At 38.7% G+C, this 15311-nt stretch overlaps 1 non-coding gene across 1 annotated transcript; it reads right to left on the minus strand.

Annotated features, from left to right (window-relative positions):
- Positions 1 to 6491: 6491 nt before the first annotated feature.
- LOC120080622 (small nucleolar RNA R71) lies at positions 6492 to 6598 on the minus strand. The gene has a single exon (XR_005482576.1). It is a non-coding gene; the product is annotated as a small nucleolar RNA R71 (small nucleolar RNA).
- Between the last annotated feature and the right edge of the window lie 8713 nt (positions 6599 to 15311).

Below are 15311 nucleotides of genomic sequence, written 5' to 3' on the forward strand. Positions count from 1 at the left end.
ACGATGTCTAGGTGATAAACCATTTTATTACCTCATATCACTCACGTATGCTCATAAAATCGGTTACCAATGCTTAATAATTCGGCCATAATTCCCAGGTAGGAGGTGTTCCGCAAACCATCAACTTAAGTACCCCCAACCTTAGATAGGATTATATACCGGTTGAGTTTGTAACCTATGTTTTATAAGTTTTAACAATTAAAACAGGTGGTCAACCTACGTGAGCATACAACAGTTGTTTATGGATTTTAAATGTCTAACCCAATTTTATAGCAACTTTTAAAACTTTAGACATGCTATTCATCCATAACATACATGAGGCATTCAAATTTAATATAACATTTATATTAAATACAAGAAACCCTAACATGCATACTATATATTATAACAATTATAACATACATTCAATGTATGTAACATGCTTCCTATGGTGGGATTTTAAATCTAAATGGCATACTATATGCACATACAATATTTATTTAATTATAACATACATAAAATGCATAAATAATTAAACACAGACTGATATGGTTTTAATTTTGACAAAAAAAAAAACAAATAGAAGCTAACTATTACAAAACAACTTCCAAACCGCTCCCGGACCGCTTGAATCGCTCCAAAACGAACTCAAGTAGCTTGAACCGGACCCAAACTGTCTGAACTGGACCAGCCAAGAACCATTCGAAGCTGAACCGAACCAGACCACAAGAGAACCGGTAGCCCTTGCACATGTTCAACATCTCACTAAGTCTCATCGTTTAGCAATGACGCCATCGTCTAGCATTTTGCCCGTTTAGTAAATGCTTGATCGTTTAGCGCGCGTAAAGGTAAATGATCGTTTAATGCCATCGTATAGCATTCAACGCATCGCCCAGCTATCGCATAAAGGTATACGATCGCATAGTGCTATCGCATAGCAACTCAATGCACCGCTTAGCTGCCGCATAGAGGTAAACGATCATAGTGCTATCGCATAGCAATTCAACACATCGTTTATCTCCCGATCAAAGATAAACGATCATAATAAGCAATCGCTCAGGGCTATCATATAGCTCTTCATAACTATCGCTTAGTTCTATCGTATAGAACCAAACGATCGCTTAACACCATCGTCTAACGCTGCATGTCATTGTTCAGTATGTGTCGCGTAGCTAAACGATCGCTTAGCTCCATCGTATAGAACATCATCGCGTCGTTCAGCATCGTAGGTAAATGATTTGTTTAGTTCCATCGCATAGAAACTTCAATGCATCGCTTAGCACTTCGTCTACACGATTGCTTAGCTTTGCATCTAAACGATCGCTCAGCGGTATCGTATAGCACTTCATCGCATCGCTTAGAGCGCATCGTTGCTAAATGATCGCATAGTACCATCATATAGTAAATTCAACGTACCGTTTAGTTCCCACACCAAAGCTAAACAATCGCTTAATGCTATTGTATAGCAAATTGAATGCAACTGCAGGTACACGATCGTCTAGCATTCAACATCACAACGACCAGCGCCCATTGCTATATGATTGTCTAGCTTTTCTTCACATTGTGTAGCATTTGGAGCTAGATGATCGTTTAGATACTGGAACCTCAGCGATGATAAGAGCAGAGGCTGATTTTTTGGAATTGCAACTCGGCTTCTTCGCTTGTTTCTTCGATTTACAGCATAATTTCAACTCTAATGACTCCAAATAAATTACAGACTCTTGGGAGCACATTAAAGCTCATCAAGCAAGAGTCAATTACAAATTTAAATGAGAAATTAAAGAGAATTAAATAGCGAAAACTCAAAAAACCATATCAGTGCATCAGTTTCATATTTCTCATATAAAACACCCACCAAACCAAAATTAAACCGAATTGAATGCTTATTTGATGCTCTAATACCAATTGTAGGATTGTATCAATAGTAGTGGAAGCACAAGGATCATCTAAGTACTCAAATTCATTAATTTTGGCATAATATAAAGCATGCTTCTGCAGAAAGATGGGTTTCAAGACATACCTCTTGTACAACTTCTTCAAAGCTTCTTCTCCAGCTGCAATTTTCTCCATATCTTGTTGTAGCCACCTCAAGATCTTCCTCACTATTCTCTTGGTGTTCTAGATTGAGTTGTGGGACTCAAAACAAGCTTGAATCAAGGGATGAAGGAGAAAAGCTCACTGTAGTAACCTTGTTGAAGAACTATTCTTCAAACCGAATTTTCTCTCAAAATTCTATAGATTGCATGCCCGATTTTCACTCCAATCTTCTCATTATATTGTAGATCAACATGCAAAGAGAAGAGCTGCATGAGTTGCAGCTCATGCTTGGAGAAGACAAGGCAAATGGTTGCTTCATGTGTGAGCTATTTCAAAGATGGATAATGGAAAAACCCATTTTTCTATTTTGTGTTTTAGTTTTCTTTTCCTTTTTTAATTTTATCTAAAAATAAAATTTTGATTTTAAAAAAAAATCTATTTGATTTTAAAAATTAAAAATGAATTAATTTCATAAATTAATTATTAAAAAAAACTTAATTAATTTAATATCAAATATTAAATTAATTTTAACACATATCCATCTTTATATATTTAAATCATATTTAAATATATAAATTCTCCTATTCTGTTTAATTCTAAAACTAAACATAATTATATCTCATATAATTACTAATTCCCTTAATTCTAATTTGAACATTTCAAATTAACTTATCACGCTATTCTAGAGCTAGTCCATTACGAGCTAGTAGGGGGACCTTGCGGACCTACAGATCATAGGCTCCAACGATCTGAGATTAATTGGCTAAACTCATTAGACCAAATTAATCTCCATTCGTTAACTAATGGATCACTCCACTAAAGCCCATAGTTGCACTCCCCTCACTGTAGATATATTATGTCCACATGATTTAACCATAATCAGCAAGTCGACCCTTCACAGGTTGTTCGTAATAACAGCTGGGTCAAATATCTGTTTTACCCCCAAGATTACGTCTTATTTCTCAAGTCCCTACTGATCCTCTAATGAACAACTGGTTTGTGATCCAATCACTAAACCAAACTCTCTCAGCCCAGTGAAAGGGTGGGGCCCCTTGTTCAAGACCTGGATTCAGTACTTGAGAGAACAACCTTTCTCCTATCCTTAATTTGGGTAAGCGTGAACTCTGTCTTGCACCCTATGTCCCCAACTATTTATCTGGTCTTATCCTTGAAATGGGAGTCTTATTGAGCCGGTGCTATTGAGCCAACCCTCAACTATGCAAATCTAAGGGCAATCCCAAATAAAGAGGAGTTCATAGTTAGCTCAGGATTAAGATCGAGTTACCTAAGTCATCTAGGTGAAATAGTCAATCTTAAACAGTAAACAACATTATAAAGTAAGAGTGACTTATTCCTTGGTCCTAATCTTATGCAAACTCATTGCATAGGATGCTCACACTCCTCATGTCGTAACATGTACGAATTAGGATCACATCGTGTATAGCACTTTACAACTCTTTGTAACAACTACAGAGTAGGCCACATCCAATGGTGTTACCAGAATAAGGTACCCAACCTCACTCATGTACCATAGATCATTTTGACTATTTACTCGAACCCAATCCACTCTTATGTCTCCACATAAGGTTCAAGTATTCATACAATAGTCATGGGTCTTAGTTTATTGGATTTAGACTTTCATACAATTTATGAGATCAATAACAAGTATATTGATAATAGAAAATCTTTATCATTTTACAAACTGCGAGTTTTTAGGACATAAAACTCAACACAAGTGTGTTGACACATTGTGCCTTTGGATCGCCATTTTATATGCACCATCGCATTGTTCCTGCACAAAATAGGTAAATTAACTGCTTTTATGCGATGAATGCTCGTGATCGCAATTCCTTTCAGTTTAGCACTTTTGGACACGATATTGCTTATTTTACCATCACATTCTCTCATTGTTTTACTTATTTGAGCTGTAATAACTTGTATTTCTACCAGTTATTACAGCCCAAAATTTAAAACGATGCTTGCTCTCAAGCACAAATTAAAGATTTTCTTTAAAAAGTCAACTGCCTTTACCCTACCTAGACTTCTCAAGGTGCCTTATTCAAATTTCATGAACCAATGCCTTCTTAATTTCTATCCTGATCTCTTCCTAAAATATTTCTAACCTTTAGGGACTGCAAGTTTAACCTTAAAAAAAACTTTACTCGTTTCCAGGACATCGCATGATTTACTTCAAAACATTCTCCAACCGGGGTGTTCCAAGTGATTTTTACCCTTGCGTGATTCAGATATTCTTTTTGTGATCTTGCGCTGATCCAAGTTCCCAACCTTCATTTTGGCTTGCCCCCACGGGTGTCATGTGGACATCCAACTATGTGCAAGGCACTCTTTCCAAAACTCATGCCCATTTCTTTATTTGGCAGCGGAGTTGCGATCATTTGGTTTATGCGTTGATCACGATTCCCACCTTCGTTTTGGCTTACCCCCACAGGTGTCATGCGAACATCCAACTACGAGTAGGATCCGATCTCAACGTTATATAATAATTTTTTTTTTAGAATTTCTAAAAGTAACAAGGCTAACAATGCTAGCACCCCCAAATTTACACACAGCAGTGTCCCCATTGCTAAGAGACGACATAACTCATGTGATGAACTTAGGAAATTTCGTAAAAATCGTTTTGAAGGAAAGCTGGTAGCCCACTAAATTTTTAGAAATGTTTCATGAATTGATTGTCCCAAAATTAACTTGACTCTAGTACATGCGGTAAGAAATAAAGGCATGAATTTCATCATTGAAGTCATAATTGGTACGGGGAAGAATGCGGCGACTAAATAAAATAATCAAAAATTCAAGATTGAGTCAAACTAAAGAGGATGCGATAGTAGAATTTAGCAATATTAAAATAAAATGTGAGAAGTGCAAAATTAAAATAAAATGAGTCAAGAAAGGACACAACCCCTAAATTTTCTCTGTCGCCTGCATTATCTTTGATTGCATCCTTTCCTGCGGTGGGTTGATGATAACAGGTAGAAATGCACGTTATTGCAATGCAAAGATATAAAAAAATGCGGGAATGTGATGGTAAAAATATGCAAAATCATGTCCAAAAGCATTAAGTTGAGAATATTGCGATCACATGTGCTCATCGTAATAAAGCAGCTAATTTACTTATTTTGTATAGGAAAATGCGTTGGTGCAAAGAAAATTGCGATCCAAGGAATTCAGCGATCAGATTAGAACTGCATAAGCAAGAGATAGAAACTTAAAGATAAGTTCTATTTGCTATTATGCATCGCATGCACCCTAGAAATAGGATATGATAGTATACGGTCACCTTGTGTATGCGTGTGTCATCATTGCATAGACAAGAATAGAGGCTTAGACATAAGTCCTATCGACATTATCGTATACATTTCATGTGTCCTAGAATTAGGAACTATGACATTTGCATTGAGAGATGACATGTTGTTATGTGTGTATAGCATGATCGCATAACTTGAACGCAATCTTGGGAAGTGTTAGCTAAATCCCTTCTCAACCCGTTCCCCACATACTCATTGTAACTTTCACTGTCATCAACTCTTTACTCAATTCTGCAGCATAGGATCTATATTTAAAACAACACATCGACCACTTATTTGTTTTTGTCACCACAAAGGAATAAAAAATTTATTAACGCATAAGTAACTCAGTAGTCCCTGTGTTCGACCCTGGACTTACCAGGAAACCTAGTAAGATTTATACTTGGGTTTTACTAAGAAAACTTGCATGTGCAACACATAAATCACCATCAAAATTATACATCATTATTTTATCACATTCACAACGCATCAAGTTTTGGCGTCATTGTCGGGGACTACGGCAGTACATATTGCGCTACTAGTAACTTTTTTATTTTTTTGGCAGCTTTCAACCTCTATGCACTGCCTCTCCTTTGGTAAGGGAAAAAGTGGGCATTGTATGAACGAAGGACAAGTTCCTGAGCCCAACTACGACCCAGAGATTGAAAGAACGTTCAGAAGAAGAAGAAGAAGCAACCGCCAGCAACAACAAGAAAGAAATCCCAACATGGTGAAACAACCAGAAGACAGAGCAGCAAACGCAAACAATATCATGGCAAACCCCATTCTCTTGGCGAACGACCGCAATAGGCCTATCCAGGACTATGCGTCGCCCAACCTCTATGATTTCTCCCCAAGAATCATAAGGCCAGCCCTGGATGGATTGAGGTTCGAGATGAAGCCGGTTATGCTGCAGATGATTCAGACTGTCGGATAGTTTGGCAGAAGGTGTGGCGAGGATCCGCACGGCCATCTTCGGAGTTGTATTCAAATATGCAATACTTTTGTGTTCCCAAACATCTCAGCTGAGGAGGTTCGACTAACGTTGTTCCCATTTTCGCTGTGAGACCAAGCAAGGAAATGGGACTATTCTCTCGAACCAGGGGAGATAACATCTTAGGAACAAGTAGTAGAGAAGTTCATGAAAAAATACTTCCCCCGACAGAGAATACAAGAAGAAGGAAGTTGATTACAAATTTTGAACAAGATATTGACGAATCTCTCAGTGATGCTTGGGTGAGGTTTAAAAGATTGGTGCGAGATTGTTTGCACAATGGCTTACCCGACTGTCTCTAAATGGAAATCTTTTATCATGGTTTGAACCCTGTATCGCAGACGGCTGCCAATGTGGCAGCAGTTGGATGTCTGCTTGACAAAACATATGACGAGGCTAAAAATATCCTTGATCGTATTTCGAAGAATCATGAAGATTTGAGGGAAAGCAATCAATGACTTGGAATTAAAGAAGGTGACGCAAGCAATGGGGCCATCACATCCCTAAAAATCAAATGAATGCGATGATAAATCTGATATAGGGCATCGCAATCAATAGCCCGGGAATGCAATGAGGGCAGGTCAACGCAATCAAGCAGATAAGCACAAGTTGTGCCACTTGCGAAGATGCCCATCCGATGGAAGAATGTCCGAGGAATCCGCAATCCATATTCTTCGTAAAGAACAATCCTTTCTCCAACACTTACAACCCTGGGTGGAGAAACCACCCCAATTTTGCGTGGAAAAATCAACAACAAAATTATCAACCCATGACGCAAAAAGAAGGGCCACAAGGATTTTTCCCATGAACAAACGGTCAATCGCAAAATCAAGTTAGCAGCTCACAAGCGCCGCCATCTTCATCTCTGGAGAGCCTATTAAAGCAGTATATTGAGAAGAATGAAACAGTACTCTGAATAAGGCGACATCTATCCGCAATCTCGAAATTCAGATAGAACAGATTGCAGGCGAGCTGAAGAATAGACCACAAGGGGCGTTGCTGAGTTCAACTGAGCTCCCTCGCAATCGGGGAGTACGAGAAAGGAGTAATGTCAAGTTGTGACTTTGCGAAGCGGAAAGATAGTGGCAGAAGAGAAGAAGGAGCCAAGTCGAACTATTCCAGTTGCGATGGAATCCAAGACCCCCTTGACTCAAGAGGAATTAGAAGAAGATGAGACGATGGAATCAGAAGTTGCATCCACTTCTAAGCCTATGGAACAGGGAACCGTGAAAGTACAACTACCACAATTTCTTTAAAGACTTAAGAAGAAGAAAAATGATGAAGTGCAGTATCATTGCTTCATGGACATGCTGAAACAGTTACATATCAACATCCCTTTCACTGAAGTGATTGGAAAAATGCCAAAATATGCAAAGTTTCTAAAGGACATGGTGACAAAGAAGAGGATCACAGGGAAGTTCGCAACGGTGGCGTTAACACAAAAGTCAAACACCATTATTCCACCAAAAATGCGCGACCCCGGAAGTTTCACAATACCCTGCTCAATTGGACGGATATATATAGGTCAAACGTTTTGCGATCTCGGGGCCAATATCAACTTAATGCCCCTTTCAATTTTTAAACAGTTGAATGTGGGGTAGCTGAAACCCACGATAGTGACTCTCCAACTGGCAGATAAGTCCCTTGTTCATCCAGAAGGGAAGGTGAAGGATGTCCTGGTCTCCATTGACAAATTTATCTTACCAGCAGACTTCATCATCCTCGATTATGAAGCGAACAAGGATGTACCCATCATTTTGGGACGACCATTTTTATCCACTGGTCGCGCTCAGATTGATGTGTACAAAGGAGAGATCATGCTGAGTATGAATGGAAAGAAGCTTAGGTTTGACATTATTAAAGCCATGAAGTATCCGGACGAAGAAGACCTAACAGATTCCGACAATGAACCTAGTTGTAATAAAGAAGAAGAGTCCAAAGATGAAGATGAAGGATAGGCGACCGCATCCATAGCAACCTGCAATAAGATCATGGAAACGACAAACCAAGAAGAAAAACTGACTGTGAATGAAGAGAGAAAAGCACAACAACCTTTCTTAAAACAACCACCTACCGTGGAATTGAAAACCTTGCCAAGCCACCTGAAGTATGTTTTCTTGGGGCAAAATGAAACTCTACCAGTAATAATTTCCTCTACGCTTCAAAAAGAACAAGAGAATGTACTGCCGAGCATCTTGAAGAAATATATAAAAGCGATAGGATGGACGCTAGCAGATATAAGAGGAATCAGCCTCGCATATTACATGCATAGGATACGTCTTGAGGAAAACCAAAAAGGGTCGATTGAACCTCAACGCAGACTAAACCCTGTGATGAAAGAGGTTGTGAAAAAGGAGATAATCAAATGGTTAGACGTAGGCATTATTTATCCAATCGTCGACAACATGTGGGTTAGCCCCATGCAATGTGTGCCCAAGAAGGGAGGGATGATGGTAGTCCCAAATGCAAATAATGAATTAATACAAATGAAGACCGTCACTGGCTGGCGATTCTGCATGCACTACCGCAAACTGAATGTGACGACAAAGAAGGATCATTTCCCCTTGCCTTTCATTGACCAGATGCTAGACTGCCTAGGAGGAAATGATTACTTCTTCTTTTTGGATGGGTATGCGGGCTACAACCAAATTATAATTGCCCCTGAAGACCAAGAGAAAACCATATTCACCTGCCCCTACAGAAAGTTTGCTTTTTGCCGCATGCCGTTCGGATTATGCAATGTGCAGAGCACGTTCCAGAGGTGCATGATGGCCATCTTCTCTGAGTATCTTGAAGATTCAGTGGAAATTTTTATGGACGACTTCTCGGTGTACGGGCAAACATATGAAGTCTGTCTGAACAATTTGAAGAAGATACTAAGGAAATGTGAAGAGACAAATCTTGTGCTGAACTGGGAGAAGTGCCACTTCATGGTGAATGAAGGTATTGTGCTCGGGCACAAAGTTTCCAAGGATGAGTTGGAGGTGGATAAGGTGAAGATTGAGGTCATTGAAAAGCTCCCACCTTCAACAAATGTGAAGGCTGTCAGGAGTTTCCTAGGTCATACAGGATTTTATCGACGTTTTGTGAAGGACTTTTTGAAGATTTCTCGACTTTGAGTGCGTTGCTGGAGGCTGATAGAACATTTGACTTTGATACATAGTGCCTCAACACATTCAAGATACTGAAGAATGCATTAATAACCTCACCTGTATTGATCGCACTGGACTGGACATAGCTTTTTGAGCTGATGTGTGATGCTAGCGGTTATGTGATGGGGGCAGTGTTAGTGCAAAAGAAGAAAACAATGCTACACCCCATCGTATATGCGAGTAGAACCTTGAACCCTGCCCAAACGAATTACATTACCACTGAAAAAGAACTTCTTGTGGTGATCTTTTCACTGGAGAAATTTAGAGCTTACTTGCTGGGATCCAAAGTGATCGTGCACACCGACCACTCGACAATCAAATATTTAATGACAAAGAAAGATGCAAAGTCGAGGTTGATTCGATGGGTTCTCCTCCTTCAAGAATTCAACATGGAAATCATTGATTGCAAGGGGACGGAGAACCAAGTTGTGGACCATCTATCAAGATTAGAAAATCCGAAAGTTGACCACAACCAGTCGGAGGTGAATGCAATTTTCCCAGATGAGCAGCTGCTCAAAATTGAAGAGTTACCATGGCACGCAGATGTGGTCAATTATCTAGTTTGTGAACAATTTCCTGAGAACTACACAGCCCACCAAAAGTGGTGGCTTAGACATGAATGTAAATCCTATAAATTGGATGAGCCAAATCTTTACAAAAGAGGGCCAGACCAGATCTTGCGTCTATGTGTATCAGAGACTGCTCACCAGCGCATCTTATCTCAATGCCATGACTCGTCGTATGGTGGACATTTTGGAGGTCAATGCATAGCAGCAAAGGTGTTACAAAGTGGATATTTTTGGCCAACTTTATTTAAGGACGCAAGAGACTATTCAATGAAATGTGACAGGTGCCAACGCACGGGAAACATTTCATGGAAGAATGCTATGCCAATGAACATTATCTTAGAATTAGAGCTATTCGACATATGGGGGCATAGACTTCATGGGACCATTTCCACCATCAAATGGTAACAAATACATTCTATTGGTCGTTGATTATGTTTCCAAATGGGTTGAAGCGGTATCATGCGTTGCAAGCGATGCAGCGGTAGTCTCCAAATTCTGGAGGAAAAATATCTTCACTCGTTTTGGCACCATGTGCCATAATAAGTGATGAAGGCTCCCACTTTGTTAATAACGTCATAAACAAATTGCTGCTCAAGTATAATATCCACCATAAGGTCGCCACCACATATCATCTATAGACAAACGGCCAAGCTGAGGTGTCCAATAGAAAAATCAAGTTGATCCGAAAGAAGGTGGTGAAGCCTTCACGCAAAGATTGGGCCATGAAGCTGGATGATGTCTTGTAGGCATACAGGACCGCCTATAAAACACCTATAGGCATGTCCCCGTATGCGCTGGTGTTTGGAAAGGCATGCCACTTACTACTTGAATTAGAGTATAAAACAATGTGTGATGAAACACGAGACATACGTAGCGGAATTAGGATCTAATTACACTCTAATTGCTTTTAATTTAAAGGAAAAAATGCATGCAATTGAAGGAAAAAATAGTAATTAACTTACCTTTGAAGCTCCCGAAAACTGATTTTTCTTGTTGAATCTCAACCCAAACTCTTTTGGACCACCACTAGAGTTGACCTACTATCTTCTGGACTCAGAATCGAGTTATGGGACCTGGTGGATGAAGTAAACCGAGAGAGAGAAAGAGATGGAAATTTGGGTTAGATTTGGGTTTTAGACTTCACTCAAGAAAATGATTTTTCCAGCCCAAATTTAGAAAACAATTTGGCAAAATTGGCAAAACCTTTTCAACTAAATTGAAAAGCGCAATTTATAAAAAAAGCCATGCAACAATTACATGAACCAAATCCATAAAAACCCAACACCTATAATCCACTATCTTAGTGGGCTTAATGTCTCCACTATAAACCAACACCTAGCCCACTATATTGTTAGTGGAATTATCTAACAAAAGTTTGGATTTTCCCACTAACTTTAGTCAAAGGGCAAAATAGTCATTTGGTCAAAGTCAAACTTTGACCAAAAAGTCAACATTTTGACTTTTTATAATTTTTTCCGTGTTGACTAATTTTGACCTCCTGAGCATGAATCCGCATTCATTTTCTCAAAATTCAAATCACATTTGAATATAAGGTCGGTCAAAGTTTGACTTTTCAAAGTCAAAAGTCAACTCTTTGACTTTTTACATCTTTGACCATTTCAATTATTTTCGAGCTTCCGAATATGAACGTATTCATATTCTTGATATTTAAATCCCATTTAAATATTAAAGCTGTATCTCTAAACTGAAAAATCCGACCACTATATCACATATACTTGTCGGTTTCTCTCTCTTCACCTAATTCGAACAATTCGAATTATTCTATCATACTATTATAAGTTTATTCTATATGAGCTAGTAGGGAACCTAATGGACCTATAGATCATGGGCTTTAACGATCCGAGATTAGCTGGCTAAACTCTTTAGACGGAGCTAATCAACATTCATTAATTAACGGGTTATTCCATTATAGTCCCATAGTTGCACTCCTCCCACTATAGATATATTTATGTCCATTTGATATAACCATGATTAGTAAGCTAATTCTTCACAGGTTGTTCGTAATCTCGGCTGGGTCATAAAAATCGTTTTACCCCCGAGACTACATCTTGTTCCTTAAGTTCCACTGATCCTCTAATGAACAATCGGTTTAAGGTCCAACCTATAAATCGAATCCCTCTCAGGCCAAGGAGAGGGTGGGGCCCCTTGTTCAAGACCTGGATTCAGTACTAAAGGGAACAACCTATCTACTATCCCTATAATGGGTAGGAGTGAATTCCATCTTGCACCCTATGTTCCCAGCTATCCACCCGATCTTACCCCTAAAATGGGAGGCTTATTGGGCTAGCGATATTGAGCTGCCCTCACCTATGCAGATCTAAGGATAATTCCGAGTGAACATAAGTTCATAGTTAGCTCAGGATTAAGATTAAGTTACCTAGGTCATGAATTAACGAAATAGTCAGTTTTATACATAAAACGACATTTAGAACGTAAAAAGTGACTATTTCATGGTTCAGTCTTATGAAAACTCATTGCATAGGATGCCCCCACTCACATATCTCTATATGAACAGTTCAGGATCACATCATTTGTACTAACTATAAAGTGGGCCGCATTCATAGTATCCCCAGAATAAGGCGCCCAACCCTATTCATATACTATAGATCATTTTGGCTATATATTTGAACTTGATTCACATTTATGTCACTACATAAAGTTCAAACTACATTAAATAGCCCTATGATCTTAGTTTATTGGATTCAAGATTACAATTTCAATAACAACTTTATCGAAAAACAAAACAAAATATGTTTATTAATTTACAAACTACGAGTTTTAGGACATAAAATCCAACAAACTCCCACTTGGACTAAAACTCCTAGTTGAGTATCACAATGTTGAATTTAAGTGAGAAACATATGAGTACAATAAACATATGAATACAATAAACTAGGGCATATACCCAAAAGTTCTCCCACTTGTCCTAGTTTACAAACTTCATAGATCTAGACTCTGTTGGTGACCTTCAAACACTTTAGCCGTGAGTTCCTTTGTAAAAGGATCAGCAATGTTTTGCTAAGAAGATATCTGGGTTACTACAATGTCTCCATGATGTACAATCTCTCGGATCATATGGTATTTGCGCTCAATATACTTGTTGTGCCTGTGGCTTATTAGTTCTCTTGAATTTGCAACTGCACCACTATTATCAGAATATAGGGTGATAGGCAGATGCATATTTGGAACGACTTCCAAATCTGTCAAGAATTTCCTCAACCATACTGCTTCCTTTGCTGTTTCACAAGCAGCTACGTATTCAACTTCCATTGTGGAGTCAGCTATACAGGTTTGTTTTACGCTTCTTTACACTACTGCTCCTCCGTTAAGAGTGAACACTGATCCAGATGTAGATTTTCTAGCATCTTTATCGGTTTGAAAATCAGAGTCAGTGTATCCAGTAAGGATCAAATCCTTAGTACCATACATGAGTATGTAGTTCCTCGTTCTACTAAGATACTTAAGGATATTCTTAACGGTAGGCCAATGATCATATCCAGGATTGGACTGATACCTACTGACTATCCCTATTGCGTAGCATATGTCAGGTCTAGTACATAACATTGCATACATCAGGCTCCCTACTACAGAAGCATAGGGAATACATCTCACATCCTCAACCTCTTGAGGTGTCTTAGGATATTGATCCTTTGACAAATGAATTCCATATCTGTAAGGTAACAAACCTCTTTTACAATTCTGCATCTTATACCTAGACAACATTTTGTCTATAGAAGTTGCTTGAGACATGGCTAGTGTTCCGTTCTTACGGTTCCAAATAATCTGAATCCCGAGAACATACTGTGCATTTCCTAAATCTTTCATTTGGAACTACGTTGCTAGCCATTTCTTGATGTCAGTTAAGTAACCTACTTCATTCCCAATAAGTAGAATATCGTCAACATATAAAACTAAGAACGCTATAGTAGAATTGACGATCTTGTAAACACAAGGCTCGTCAACATTCTGTATAAAGCCATAAGATTTGATCATAGTATCAAATCTTATATTCCAAGATCTAGAAGCTTGTTTCAATCTATAAATGGATTTTTGAAGCTTACAAACCTTTTGTTCTTGACCCTATGCAATAAACCCCTTTGGTTGAGCCATATAGATACTCTCCTCAAGATCGCCGTTTAGAAAGGCTATCTTGACATCCATCTGCCAAATTTCATAGTCATAAAAGGTGGCAATAGATGAGAGTATTCTAATCGACTTAAGCATGGCAACGGGAGAGAAAGTTTCTTCATAGTACACTCCCTCTCTCTGGGTATAACCCTTTGCCACAAGTCGAGCCTTAAAAGTTTGTATTTTATCGGATTGGTCTCGTTTTCTCTTGTAGATCCACTTACAACCAATTGGTTTTACATCATTTGGTTGATCTATAAGTTCCCAAATAGAATTGAAGTACATAGACTCCATTTCGAGGTTCATGGGTTTAACCCACTGATCACGGTCCACATCTTTTATCGCCTATTTATAGGTCGATGGATTCTCTATGCCGTCATCAGGTATGACGACTTGTGTTTCTGTTAAACCCAAGTAACGATCAGGTTGATGAAAAACCCTCCCATTACGTCGAGGCATTCTCAACTCTTGAGAAGGATGTGACTGACCAGATGTACTAGTTTTATCTATTACTTTAGTAGATGAACTAGCTCTATCTGTAGCATCTTTAGAAATTTCATTCAATACTAGTCTACTGCGAGGTTGATGATTTCTTATGTGGTCTTCCTCTAAGAATGTGGCATTTGTCGATACAAATACCTTATTCTCTTGAGGATCGTAAAATAGACCACCTTTTGTTTCTTTTGGATAACCTACAAATAGGCATAGTTTGGAACGACATTCCAATTTTTTAGGATTTTGCACCAACACGTGTGTCGGGCATCCCCAAATCCTAAAGTGACGTAAACTTCCTTTACGCCCTTTCTATAGCTCATAAGGTGTTTCTGAAACACTTTTAGAGGGAACGTTATTCAAAATATAGACAGCAGTCTCTAATGCATTCCTTTAAAGGAATCAGGTAACTCAGCAAAGCTCATCATTGAGCGAACCATGTCCAACAAGGTTCTGTTTCTTCTTTCAGATACACCGTTCTGCTGAGGCATATTAGGTGCAGAGAGTTGTGACTTGATTCCGTGTTCTATCATATAGTCCTGGAATCTTAAGTCCATGTACTCCTCACCTCGATCTGATCGTAGTGTCTTAATTGTTTTACTTAACTGGTTCTCAACCTCAACCTTATATTCTTTGA

Source organism: Benincasa hispida, chromosome 6 (genome assembly GCF_027475165.1).
Source record: "Benincasa hispida cultivar pf3 chromosome 6, pf3_genome.v1.1, whole genome shotgun sequence".
Classification (NCBI taxonomy): domain Eukaryota; kingdom Viridiplantae; phylum Streptophyta; class Magnoliopsida; order Cucurbitales; family Cucurbitaceae; genus Benincasa; species Benincasa hispida.